The sequence below is a fragment of the Chroicocephalus ridibundus genome, chromosome 1 (assembly GCF_963924245.1).
Source record: "Chroicocephalus ridibundus chromosome 1, bChrRid1.1, whole genome shotgun sequence".
Classification (NCBI taxonomy): Eukaryota; Metazoa; Chordata; class Aves; order Charadriiformes; family Laridae; genus Chroicocephalus; species Chroicocephalus ridibundus.
Genome location: NC_086284.1, coordinates 212,425,512 through 212,438,397, shown reverse-complemented (window position 1 = coordinate 212,438,397; position 12,886 = coordinate 212,425,512).

The window sequence follows — 12,886 nt, the reverse complement described above, 5'->3', positions numbered from 1 at the left end:
AAGAAGTTTTTCCGTGTATTTGAACGGAACTTCCTATGTTCTAGCTTGTGCCCATTGCCCCTTGTCCTGTCACTGGGAACCATTGAAAAGAGCCTGGCTCCGTCCTCCTTAAACCCACCCTTTAGGTACTTGTAAACATTAATCAGGTCCCCCCTCAACCTTCTCTTCTCCAGGCTAAGGAGTCCCAGCTCTTTCAGCCTTTCCTCATAAAGGAGGTGCTCCAGTCCCATAATCATCTTGGTTGCCCTTCGCTGGACTCGCTCCAGTAGTTCCCTGTTCCCAAAATGAAACTTTTCTCTCAGCAAAGCAGACTGTGAGGATGAAAGGGATTTGAGAATTCAGCAGCAAATATTAGCACCAAAAGCCATCAAATGGGTGTTCGGCACTACTTGTAGGAACACAGGACGGCAGGGACCCCTTGACTTATCAGCTGAAGATAGACGTTGTTCTCATGGGCAATGGTGTCATATAATCTCATTCAGAAGTTTGAAATTTTTCTCCCTCTTCCTTTATCAGATCTGTATTTGGCAACCAACTTAGGTGGAAGAAAGAAGACTGCCTAGGCCAGAGCTTCGTACAGGATCGCTGGGTATGAATAAAGGGACTCTGAGCAGCTTTCTCCTACGCCTATCTACATGACAAATCGCTTCGTTATCCCTTGACATATTCAAGGAGACTGCTATTTATAGCACAGTAGTCCCCCCATCCCATCTTCACATAATCTCTTCATCCCCTGAGAAAGTCTAACATATTTAATCCAAATGCATGCTTTTCCATACAGAGGAGGGCTTCCAATGCAGGTGGTTGCTCGGATGTATATCATCTGCTGGTGGTCCAGATATCTGAGTTAATGATTTTCCCACATGAGTAGGAAAATCTGAGTTAATGATTTTCCTACAATGATTTTCCTCCTGACACTCATTCTCCTCACATGGGTCCCACCCATTGCAATCACTGGACGTCCTCTGAGCGCCTCGGTGGCTAACTGTCCTGTCTCCTCGTATGAGGAGCCCAGCAGTAATTAGAAAAGAGGTTTTATATAGCGGCAGCTCGTACAAGCAAGTGGCAGGCTGGGAGAGATCTGCACAGTCTGGTGTATTTTAATAACTATCTCTCCTACCCACGGCGCCTGCAATTGAAACACAACTAGTTTAATGGGAAGGCAAACCACAGGCAGACTGAGTAGGGACCAAGGACACAAATCTATTTAATATATAAAACAACGCTTTTGATATTGTGATGCCAAATGGATTATCTGGGAGAATGTGCTGAAAGAAAACAAGCATCTCCCCATTCAATATTTATATGTCCCTAGATAACGGCCTTCATTGAGATGGATTTGTCAGAGTTACAGTGCTGAGCATCCTTTTATGGTTAGTTTCTCAATTTTATGCCTAACAATAAATGGCAGTGATGCTTTCTATTAGAAATGCACAACAGCTGGATTTGGCATGAAGTTCGAAATCTGATTCCAAAAACGGCAGCAATTTATGAAGCTTTGACAAAAATACATAAATGCAATAAGAAAATATTGATCCTTCTGACTTCCGCTTCACAGATTTGACACATGCACTTATGGCCCAATATAAGTGAATAATAACAACAGTAATAATGATTAATTTCCATCTCAGCTTTCAGACTTCACCTTTGAAACTCTGCACAGCTTTTTCTTACCTCCATTACTGTTCAAATTCCCTCACGTTAATCTTTCTTTTAATATTATTGGTTATATTTCAACATCTCCAGAGGTTGCAGCAGTTTAAGGTTTCGTTGTAAAAAAATGGGACCTATTTGTTCTGTTGTCAACACATACAGTCTCCATACCAAAGAGTTTATGACCCAATTACAGGTAAGACACAAGCAGTCAAACATATACAACAGGAGGACGTTTCCTAATGTCTGTTTTAGTTTGCCTTAATCCCTCGTTTCTCTCTTTCTATCTTATCATGCCTTGTATGGATGGGATGTCTTCCCATTGCTGGAGTACAAGATCTGTATCAGCTGAATTCAGACCTTAACGTAAAGCACAGTTTTTTGTGGAGCTCCTCATACCCAACTCACCAAAGGAAGACTTCATGCTGACAGAAGCATCATGGCTAGGATCTTAAATTTGGGTCAACACTGAGCATCCACCCAGGAACAGTTCATGATGGCTGGTATCTGTCTTGGCATCACGACTTTACCTGGACAAGAATCTTCCTGCTCCACAAATAAGAAGTGAGATAATATTGACCAGAAGTGCTGATAAAAACCATCGCTTCTTGTTACAACGGTTTACTTTGAACGAATAAGTTGGAGTCCTGGGAATGTGCATTATTTTTTTCAATGAGGTTTAAGACAGTTTGCCCTGAGAGAGAACTTCAGCTGACTTAAAGAAAGAAGGAAAAGTTTCCATAGTTCTCCAGATCAAAGAGGAAAGCTCGGAGAAGCGAGTTACCGTACAGAAAGAAGTAAAATCCAGGAGATATAGTAAAAACACCTTGCCTTCTTATTTATGAATTATTTTTTAAAATCCTCTTAATTCTTGGGCCTCTGATGATTTGGTAAGGGCATAGATCTGACAGCATGGAAGCTAAGATTCTTGGTTTGGGAATCAAAAAGAACTTTAAAAAAACTGGGATTTGTCATGGCTTGTGTAGAGTTGGAGACTGCACAGAAACAACGGCGCGTTGGATGTTCCTCATCAGTGCTGAAACCAGGGAAGTCCACAGACATTCCCATGAGAATTAATTAAAAGGAGGCCAAGGAGCCCTTTTCCAACCACAACTGAAGAGTTTAGAACAAAGTCTTGTCTTTTTAGCTAGAAATCATAGACTTGCATTTTATTAAAAAGTCTTTAAAAGACTGGAAAATTGACATCAAAGAACAAGCAAATGAAATGCCTAAGAGGAGAGATGATTTTTAGCTTTTTAAAACACTACTGAAATCCAATATACTGAACACAAATATTGCCACCAGGCTCAGGATTTCTGCCTTATTTTTCTGCTTGATTCCATTAATTCTTTCATACACCTGGGGGAAAAATAGCTCAAAAAAAGCCTTTGATAGAATGGCAATCTGTCCCTACTTTTTTAATAAAAGTTGAAAAAAGTTTATAGTATGCATCAAAGATTGCTGAGTCACTCTCTAAAACCAAAGTACTTTCTTAATGTATTAAGATGCCAAATAAAAAGGGCATCTTTTTGAGCACAAGCAAGACAAAAGAACTTCCAAATTTCTTTTTACGCCTGGAGAGAAGCAAACCACGGGGGAAAATCCCGGTTGCTTTCTTCCTTTGTGAATTACCTTTAACCACTGCAGACTGTCACTGCTGAGCCGTAGGTGACAACTGCATCACGTCTTGTCTGCTTTGCTGATGTTAATCTTTTCCTATGGCTCCCCCGTTAACAGGGAAGGAAGGAGACGACAAGGGCCCAGCAGTCAACAGCTTTGCGGTGATATCACTGAGTGTCTTTGGACTTCATTCCTCAGTCGTTCTCATCCACTTCAGAGTAGGTCTATTGATTGCATCCAATGCCTGGGGATTATTTGTAAGGTGCTTTGAGCTCCTCCGACTGAAACTACTTCTGGAGTGCATAATATTATTGGATTGCCTTTTGGGGGCAGATGACTGTGAAAATCTATGTTTTAAACTATGATTTCAGAAAAGCAGAAAGATAAAGACAAGAATCTGACAGCTATGTTAATCCTACAACTTGCAGCAACAGGGGTTTTTTTTAATAAATCGGGTCTTTGTGGATATTTCTGATGGATCCGTCTACTCATTGGTATTCTGGAGGGGTTCTACAGGAGTTCAACCCATATTTCTTCCGTCAACACATTCTTCAGCAACTTCTTAGCATGTCTGACATATTATGCATACATGGTGGGAAATCAAAAATATATCAGGACTGACACATACACTTCTGACACTTGCTATATAGACTGAAGGTATTTTACTCTCACAGGAATCCTGGCACAATTTTTAGAAATGTCAGTCATAAGAAAAGAGAACCCCTTACATTTCCTAGCAAGCCTTTTAAATATTATAAATAACACTTAAACATACATTTAATTTCCTCTCAATTCCAGGAGCTCATATAATGCTCCTTTTGATTAGAAAAATGTATTGTTTTACTATAACAATGAGGTTTGCAGTGCTGCAAATATGAAAACAATAAAATATTCTTTTTCCATTCAATTCCATTTCCATACCACTGCTTTCTACAGAGCTGACCTCCAGGCAGACCATGGACTTTCCCTCTATCCATTTTTCTATGGAAATAAAGGTTTTAAAGCAAATTTGCTACCTGCTTCTCACGGAAATAAAAGGACTTCTTGGCAGAAGAATAATGAAGAGGTGATTGGGTACAATCAACACGGCTTCACCAAGGGCAAATTGTGCCTGACAAACCTGGTGGCCTTCTATGAGAATGTCACAACATCAGTAGACAAGGGGAGAGAAACTGACGTCATTTACCTGGACCTGAGCAAAGACTTTGACACGGTCCTGCATGACATCCTGGTCTCCAAGCTGATAAAATATGGGTTTGATGGACTGACAATTCAGTGGATAAAGAACTGGCTTGACGGCCACACCCAAAGAGTGGCTGTCAATGGGTCCATGCCTAAGTGGAGGCCAGCGACAAGTGGAGTCCCTCAAGGATCCATACTGGGACCAGTCTTGTTTAACATCTTCGTCAGCGACATGGACAGTGGCATAGAGTGCACCCTCAGCAAGTTTGCTGACGACACCAAGCTGTGTGGGGAGGCTGACATGCTGGAGGGAAGGGATGCCATCCAGAGGGATCTTGACAGGCTGGAGAGGTGGGCCCATGCCAACCTCATGAAGTTCAACAAGACCAAGTGCAAGGTCCTCCATCTGGGTCGGGCCAATCCCAAGCACCGATATAGGCCGGGCAGTGACTGGCTTGGGAGCAGCCCTGAAGAAAAGGACTTGGAGGTGCTGGTGGATGAGAGGCTCAACATGAGCCATCAGTGTGCACGAGCAGCCCAGAAGGTTAATCATATCCTGGGCTGCATCAGGAGAAGGGTGGCCAGCAGGTCAAGGGAGGTGATTCTCCCCCTCTACTCCACTCTTGTGAGACCCCACCTGGAGTACTGCATACAATTCTGGAGCCTCTACTACAAGAAAGATATGGACGTGCTGGAACGTGTCCAGAGAAGGGCCATGAGGATGACCAGAGGGCTAGAGCACCTCTCCTATGAGGACAGAATGAGAGTGTTGGGGTTGTTCAGTCTGGAGAAAAGAAGATTCTCAGGAGACCTTATAGTGGCCTACCAGTATCTTAAGGGGGCCTACAAGAAAGCTGGTGAGGGACTTTTTAGGACATCAGGTAATGGTAGGACTAGAGGGAATGGATTAAAACTAGAGATTGGATGATTCAGACTGGACATCAGGAAGAAGTTCTTCACCATGAGGGTGGTGAGACACTGGAACAGGTTGCCCAGAGAGGTGGTGGAAGCCCCATGCCTGAAAGTTTTTAAGACCAGGCTGGATGGGGCTTTGAGCAGCCTGGTCTGGTGGGAGGTGTCCCTGCCCATGGCAGGGGGGTTGGAACTAGATGGTCTTTAAGGTCCCTTCCAACCCTAACAATTCTATGATTCTATGACTTTGTTTTACAACTCAGCGGATCAAAGATTTCCTGCTGAAAAACCTATACCTTATTAATACCCCCTCATAGATTACGGAAGCTGGCGATGAAGGGATGGAAGCTGGAGTTAAAGGTGATTGCCTGGGGAGAAATGTCTTTAGAGAAATTATGAATATTCTGGCTTTATAATGCAGTAGTGTCTTCATAATGCCAAGGCATTTTTAAAACAGGCTTCCTTTGCAACGAGATCTGGTTTCGATCTTGCAGGTGAGCGATTACGGATTTTTGTGCAGCTTGCAGAAATGCCTATGGTTTGCTAAGGGAAAAATTGTTCTCAGTGTCTGAGGCTCAGTTTGAGCAAAATTTCCTTTGTGGTGTGGTCCTTCCTTCCTAGGGAAGGCTGTGTACTAAGTGAGTTCTTCGGAGGTGAGCTGGCTGGAGGAGGCTGCCCTGTGTCAGCTGGAGAGCTGGTAGTTTAGTAGTTCAGCTTAATCTGAAGGCTCAGGCTTCTGCTTTTGTTGGGATTACCATGTTCAGGGAGTCAATAATCACTAGCATAGCTGGACCTACGTCAATGTATCGTTCCCCAACCTGCATATTTTGGCTGGAGTCATCCCCCTGTGTGACAAAAGCTTGGAGTTGATAAAAGTAGTGTTTCACAGGATGGCCATCACAGCAACTACCTTCACGGGCTCATGCAGCAATGAGGGTTAAGTTCACTTTCCCTAATGTAGTCTGTTGAAACGGACATAAGACTTTTGAATAGTCCAAACAGTATGGACCAAAGTGGAGCTGAAGCAGCTTTTGACAACAGCTAATATTGGATATTAAGAGAGGAGGTAAGAAACTGGGTGTTTCTTACCCTTGGCACCTTGGTGCTTGCCTAACCACCAGCAGTGCCGGCACTTCCAAGTCACATGCTGCTTCTGGGCCATCATGTTTAATAGTCCAGGATGGATGTTTTTGCCAGGAATCCTTCCAGCCTCTCTTCAAACCCATTTTAACTTTGGATTCCCTGATAACTTGCTACAACGACTGCTGAAGTTTCGCTGGTGGTTTGAGAATCCATATTTCCATTGCTCATTTAAAATGTACGGCTCGGTCATTTTGAAGATGCCTCCCAAGCACTGCGCAATAAAAGCATGAGGATGGATACATAGGTGAAAACCAAAGGAAGAACCAGGCCAGTGCTGTCTCTGACAGTGACCAAGAGTTTTCCATGGAAGGGGACAAGGGTAGGACACTGAGAGGGCTGTGAGCCATCCCCCAACACTTTTGCCAGACCCAGAAATCTGCAGCTTAATGGCTTCCTGACTCAGACTCAGTTTCTTTGTATTTAACAGTCTGTAAGATATTTTATTCCATCAGCTTTGTCTCATTTCTCTTTGAACCCTTGTAAATTTTCCAGATCATCTTGTGGTGAGGAGCCCCGTAATTGAAGTCTATGTTGTGTGAAAAAACAGTTTAGTCCCCACAGTACACCCTTGCTGCTGTGCACTCTGACTGTATGGCGGTTTGTATGTCCTTTAGCTTCTTCTCAAAAGCCTGGCACCTGCAGGTCTGGTTTCATGCAATTCTTGATAGTGAATGAGAAAGCAGCTGGGCCTCAGGCACCTTCTGCTTTCCACCAAGGTGCTCAGCCCCCTGGTCACCCCAGACACTGCTTTTCCAGCTAACACTGCTCAGTTATTCTGTACCCTAAACACGTCCTTTCTAAGATCCCTGAAGAGCTCTGGCACATCTGTGATGCGTGATTTCTCTCTACAAGTCATGCCTAGTCCCCTAAATATTTATTCATGTGTCCACTGATTATTTTATATTAAAGTTTCAGCTGATTTTCCTTGTGTGGAAGTCAAATACACTCATCGCATACACTAGTAAACAGACATACTTGCACTGGTGCAGTAAATAACTATTTCAGCCCGAGTAATAGTTCCCTGGACTCCCCAGAGTCCTTTTCAATGCAGAACTGATTTTTAACAGAATTTCTCTGCAAGTGCAATTGATTCCAGTGATAGGTTACACACCACTGCAGGTAGTTTAGCGATTTCCTGTCGGAGTTCCTTTAAACTGAAAACCTCCTTTGGCTCACTTCCATCCACATACCCTTCAGAAGGACTGGAAACCAAGAATCTGGGACTCACTGAAGAATATGGGCTCTTTTCCCTCGTGTTAAGCACCGGTCCTAGGCAGCTGCTGATCAGTGCAGAAGGGTGTAATCAGAAAACACTTGTATTCCCTTATCAGAAGCAATTCAGGCATTTAGGTCCTAATTACTATCCTTTTTCACTGAAGGCTTCATCTTCATTGTCAAGTAATTCGGTGTGGTGGGGTATCAGGAAACGGAAATGGTTGGTGATGAAACTCCTTCAACTCTACTATGGGCAGTTCAGGGGGATTTAGTTTAGTCCGGTGCCCTGCACTGAATGTCCCCACCATGCAGGTGGTTTCAGGATATCTGTATGTCCCCGTGAGAAGATGGATAGCATTAGAGGTGGTCTCAGAGCCTGTGAGTCATAGAATCATAGAATGGTTAGAGTTGGAAGGGACCTTAAAGATCATCTAGTTCCTCCAGAAGGAATCCAATCCACACCCACCAAACCCTATCTGAAAACCAAGCCAAATCCTGCACAGGGACTACTGCTGGAGGGTTCACTTCAAAATCCTACCAAGGCTCTGGAGAAAATGGTTCACGTGGATGCAGGTTTAGACTACAAGGTTTTTGAAGAAGAGTCTGCATCTTGCCAAAGCAAGGTCAAAACCCTTGTTGTGGTCTCTGCATGCTACTTTGGTAAAGATTGCCATCTTGGAAGTGTCACTCTGTCCTTTGTAAGCAATGTACAGATCTAGTTTTGCTTCTACTTATGTAAACTGAAATAGGAATAGCTCCATTTCCAGGGCCCAAAAAGGGCTATCATCGGATCCCCAGCTGGGTGGCTGGAAGTTGGGGGGATTTCTAAGCTGCTTGTAGAAACATTCCCAAAATTCCCACAACATGTTATTGCACAACGGCTTCTTTACCTTGCCCAGAGCAGGATGGGTTCCACAGGCTTCCTGTATCTACCCATGTCCTCCCTGTCTGAAAGTTGGTCCTGGTGTGTGGCTGCTCCTTTGTTAGTTGGCGATGGTGTCTGCCTTGCTAAATGGCTTTAGAAAGGAAGCTGGAGAGAAAACAGGACACAGTCCTGCCTCCCCGAGCAGCAGCACAGCATGGTCAGCAGCACTAGGAGGAGTCAGAAGCCCTCGCCCCCTTCTCAGCTTTGTTCTTCACCACCGTCTGTGTTTCTGCAGCCAGCTGTAGGCATCTTGGGTGGCCCTGTGTTTCCTGCGCTGTGGAAGAAGAGGTGGGCTCGCCCCACGGAGCAGACTGAGTCCTCCTGGGTGGGAGATGTCAGGAGTTTCCTATTCCTCTCTGTTGACCAGGCAGGAGGCTTTCAGACTCTGGAAACCCAAACAGGAACAGGAAGGCAGATGGGGTTTTTTTGTCTCTTTTTCATCCCTTCAGATGGGGACAATTATAGACAGTGCTGAGTTCCCCTTCTTGGTTAGGCTTTCTAGATGGACCCAAGCAGAGAGCACATGGAGTGAGGCAGGGATAAATTCCCCCAGAGCCCTGTCACAGGGCAGATCAGCAGTGTGACTGAGCTAGCAAGTGATGCTGGTCCTCCAACCGCTCCTCCAAACCTGTACACGCTCAGCTGTTTCCTCTGAGGTATTCCTGATCTGCCTCGGTGGAAGGATGGTTTGGGAGTACTGAGTCTGGTGAAAACCCCGCTGAAGAAGGAGGACAAGGAGCCTCTTCACTGACTTCAAGGAATAAGCTCAGTTAAAATCCATTCACAGCTTGGAACTTCTTTACCCTGAGGGTGGCAGAGCCCTGGCACAGGCTGCCCAGAGAGGTGGTGGAGTCTCCGTCTCTGGAGACATTCAAACCCTGCCTGGACGCGTTCCTGTGCAACCTGCTCTGGGTGACCCTGCTCTGGCAGGGGGTTGGACTAGATGATCTCCAGAGGTCCCTTCCAACCCTATGATTCTATGATTCTATGATTCTATCGTGCAGCACCATGGGGACATTCAGAAAACAACAACAGATTATCAGGCCGTTCAAATTCAGGCTTGGTTCAGAAGCACAGACCATTTGTTGCTATATTGATGGAGAAGATAGCTTTAGGCATGTCTCTTGGGGCCAGCTTGCTTTGGCCAAAGAAAGGATTGCTCTGTGTGGCACTTATTCCCAGTAATGAAAAGGCTGTTTTCCCAAAAACATACTAATGTATAGCTAAAAGATGAGCTTGTTGCTGTGAGGAAATATTTGGTGACCTGGGTGAATCCTGTCTAGTCCTCCGCTTTCCTCCCAGGGAGGAGAGCCCGTGGTTGCCCCTCTGGCAGAGGTGATCTCATCCAGAGGGATGGTGTTCCCACACCGGCGTCCCACTGCTGACTCGGCATGCCCCTGCCTGCTGCTGATATTTGGGGATGTGCCGAAGAAAAGGACAGCGCTGAAAGGCCAGGCTCTAACAAAATTAACCTTTTTTTCATGTGAGCTCTGGCGGTTGACTAATAAAACACAGATGTATCAAAGACAGATGAAATAGAGCTGCGGGGAGCAGTTTCCTAAGAGGGCATCCCAGGAACGAGGGACATGTGTGCCACCATCCATCAGGAAACCCTTCATGTGGGGAGCCATCCTAGAGAGACGTGGGAGGCAGCTCTGAAGGGCTGCATTTGGCCCCTTTAGTCGCAGGATTAAACCCCATTTGCCATCTTTGCAGCTGCAGCAAGCAAGGCAGGGTGCCATGAGCTACCAGCCCAGCCTCACCCATTGCTCTGCATGAAAATGTTCGTCAATCACACAAGAATGCATTAGATCAGTGCACGATGGGCATCAGATTGGGTTATAACGTTGACCCTGCCCTCCCCTCATTTAAAATGCCTTATTTCTCCCAATTAATGTTTCAAAGCTGTATTTTATAGGCGGTGTGCAGGAGCGAGGCATTTACATACCCACTCCTGTGATTCTCCACCTAAAGAAAATACAGTCTCCATGCGTACCAGGCGCCTGGACCACTGTCCGGGATCACAAAGCTGCGGCACACCCAGCCCTCCTCTCCTTTCAGAGAAATCTCCTAGTCAAGGGACGAGTCCTGAATAGCGCTCAAGGACAAAGCGGCTCCGCTGCCTCCTTCAGACCTGACACCACCACGCCAGCGTCCTCTGAAGAGTAAGATGTTTGCGGATGACAAATAGGAGAGGGAAAAAGGGAGCGCGATGGGGGAGGAGGTGTTGGGGAAAAAAGAAAGCAGCAGCGCTCATTAGAGACACAGGGAAATGATGCCTTTCATACCTGCTCCGCTCCCTTTTGCTCCTTCCATTCTACAGACAAATGAGATACCCACGGCACACGCAGCGCGCTGGCGTGCTTCCTCAATTATTAATGGGAGATGCTTTGTTTTATTTAATGCTATGGTTTTGATTAGTTTATTCTCCTAGGACATGCATTTTTCTCCCCCCTCGTCTGCTCATTTCCTTCTCCTTTCTCTGATCTACCTTTAATCCATATTTTTGTCTTGCAGTAACGATGCACCTACGTAGCTGCTCCTGCCACCAGGTACTTTGCTAACGCGGGCTGAGGTGAGCCAGGCAGGCACCACGCTTCTCCAAAAGGCCATATACCCCCAGAGCCCCTGCTCTGGGGAGACAGTGAGGCTTGCTAGAAAATAATGAGAACTGGCAGGTCTGATGATCCAAAGCCGAGAAACATATGCCTGGCCTGCCTCTTTCATCTCTGTAATTGGGTTTTTCCACTCCTGTCAATTAGGGCTTTTTTTTTTTTTTTTTTCTTCTTCCTTCTGCCCCAGCGTGTCTCCTTTCACCCAGCAGAGTGTGAGTGTCTGAATGGCTGATCACAAGGGTGGCCCTGGCGTACCCGGCACCAGGACAATGTGCAGAGGACGCTTTGTACAGGATCACGGGATCCCGCTGGAAAATCCTACAGTTGCTTTGACAGGAGAGGGAGGACTATTTCTGCCAGAGAGAGGTGACACCTCTGGGCACGTGGAAGTTGAGGTCTTATTTTCTCTTCTTGTCTGCAGAACAGCCTGGATGCTACCTGCTGACATATTTAAAGGAAGGGCAAGGCTTTTTCCTACTTCCACTTCCAGCCATGAAGTTCATTCCCAGCGGTGCACTTAATGGGGGATTACTCCTAGCTACAGCAAAGCCCCCTTCTGCTGCGTGGTCATAGAGGGGCTTAAAATAAGTAGCGTCTCTTTTGGGAGAGCAACGTCTGCACAGGATGACTTCTTGCCTCCCCTAGATTTGACCCTGCACCTTTTCTCTAGCCCTGGCCCCAGCTCTTGACACCGGGGCCATGAGGCTGCAGGCAGCAGGCAAACCTCCCGGCCAGAGCTGGGGGAATAATTCATATATTATGGCCTGCCATATTTCAGCCTGGATGTAGCAACCATCCACCCAGCGGCTCATAAAGACAAGCCAGGTAGAAATCGTATTTCTTGCTATTATCCATATTTCTCAAGCCTTTTAAAAAATCATCGGCTTCTTTCCATGCACGTCTCTGCTAGGGGGAAAATGTCAAACTCAACAGCTCAAGAGTCGGTGAGGAAGGTGAGGGCTACGTTTTAAATTCTGCCAAATAATTTGAATAGCTCATCCCGTTGCTGAGCAGGACAAAAGCCCATTGCTTTCATCTCCCATCACAAACAGCAGCTCGTTTCAAAGGGGAATTCGGGGCTGGGGACCTCGGGCTGGAGAACTCGGGCTGGAGGCGGTGACTCTGTGTTGGCTGCAGCAGTCTCTGCTGTGGCCACCAGCTCAGTCGCCGGTCTGCACATGCTGTTACAACTGGAAAACACGGAGAATTTTTTCCATGGAGTGGATTTGAAGACATTTTTGTCCCATAAAAGCTATTAACTTTGAAAAGTACTTCAAATTCACCTTTGCTTAGCACCATCTTTTTTTCCTGTTTTGGTTTTTTTTTTTTATTGGAAAGGTAATGTGAAAAAAAGCTTTCCTATTTTTCATTTTTCTTGGCAACTGCAAAACAAAGTTCAAAAAGGGCCTCTTAAACATCAGTATACCCCCCAAAGAATCCCAGTTATAAATCTAACTGCAGAAAACCAACAAAATTCTTCCTTCCTCTTGCCCTCTGCTTGTGCATTTTGATCTGGTATTCAGAAATCTGCTGAAAGTATCTGATATTTTGTGACTTAGGATGGATGTGCGCGGCCAGAGAGCGGTTGCTCAAGGACCCTTCCAGAGTACGTGCCTTATAC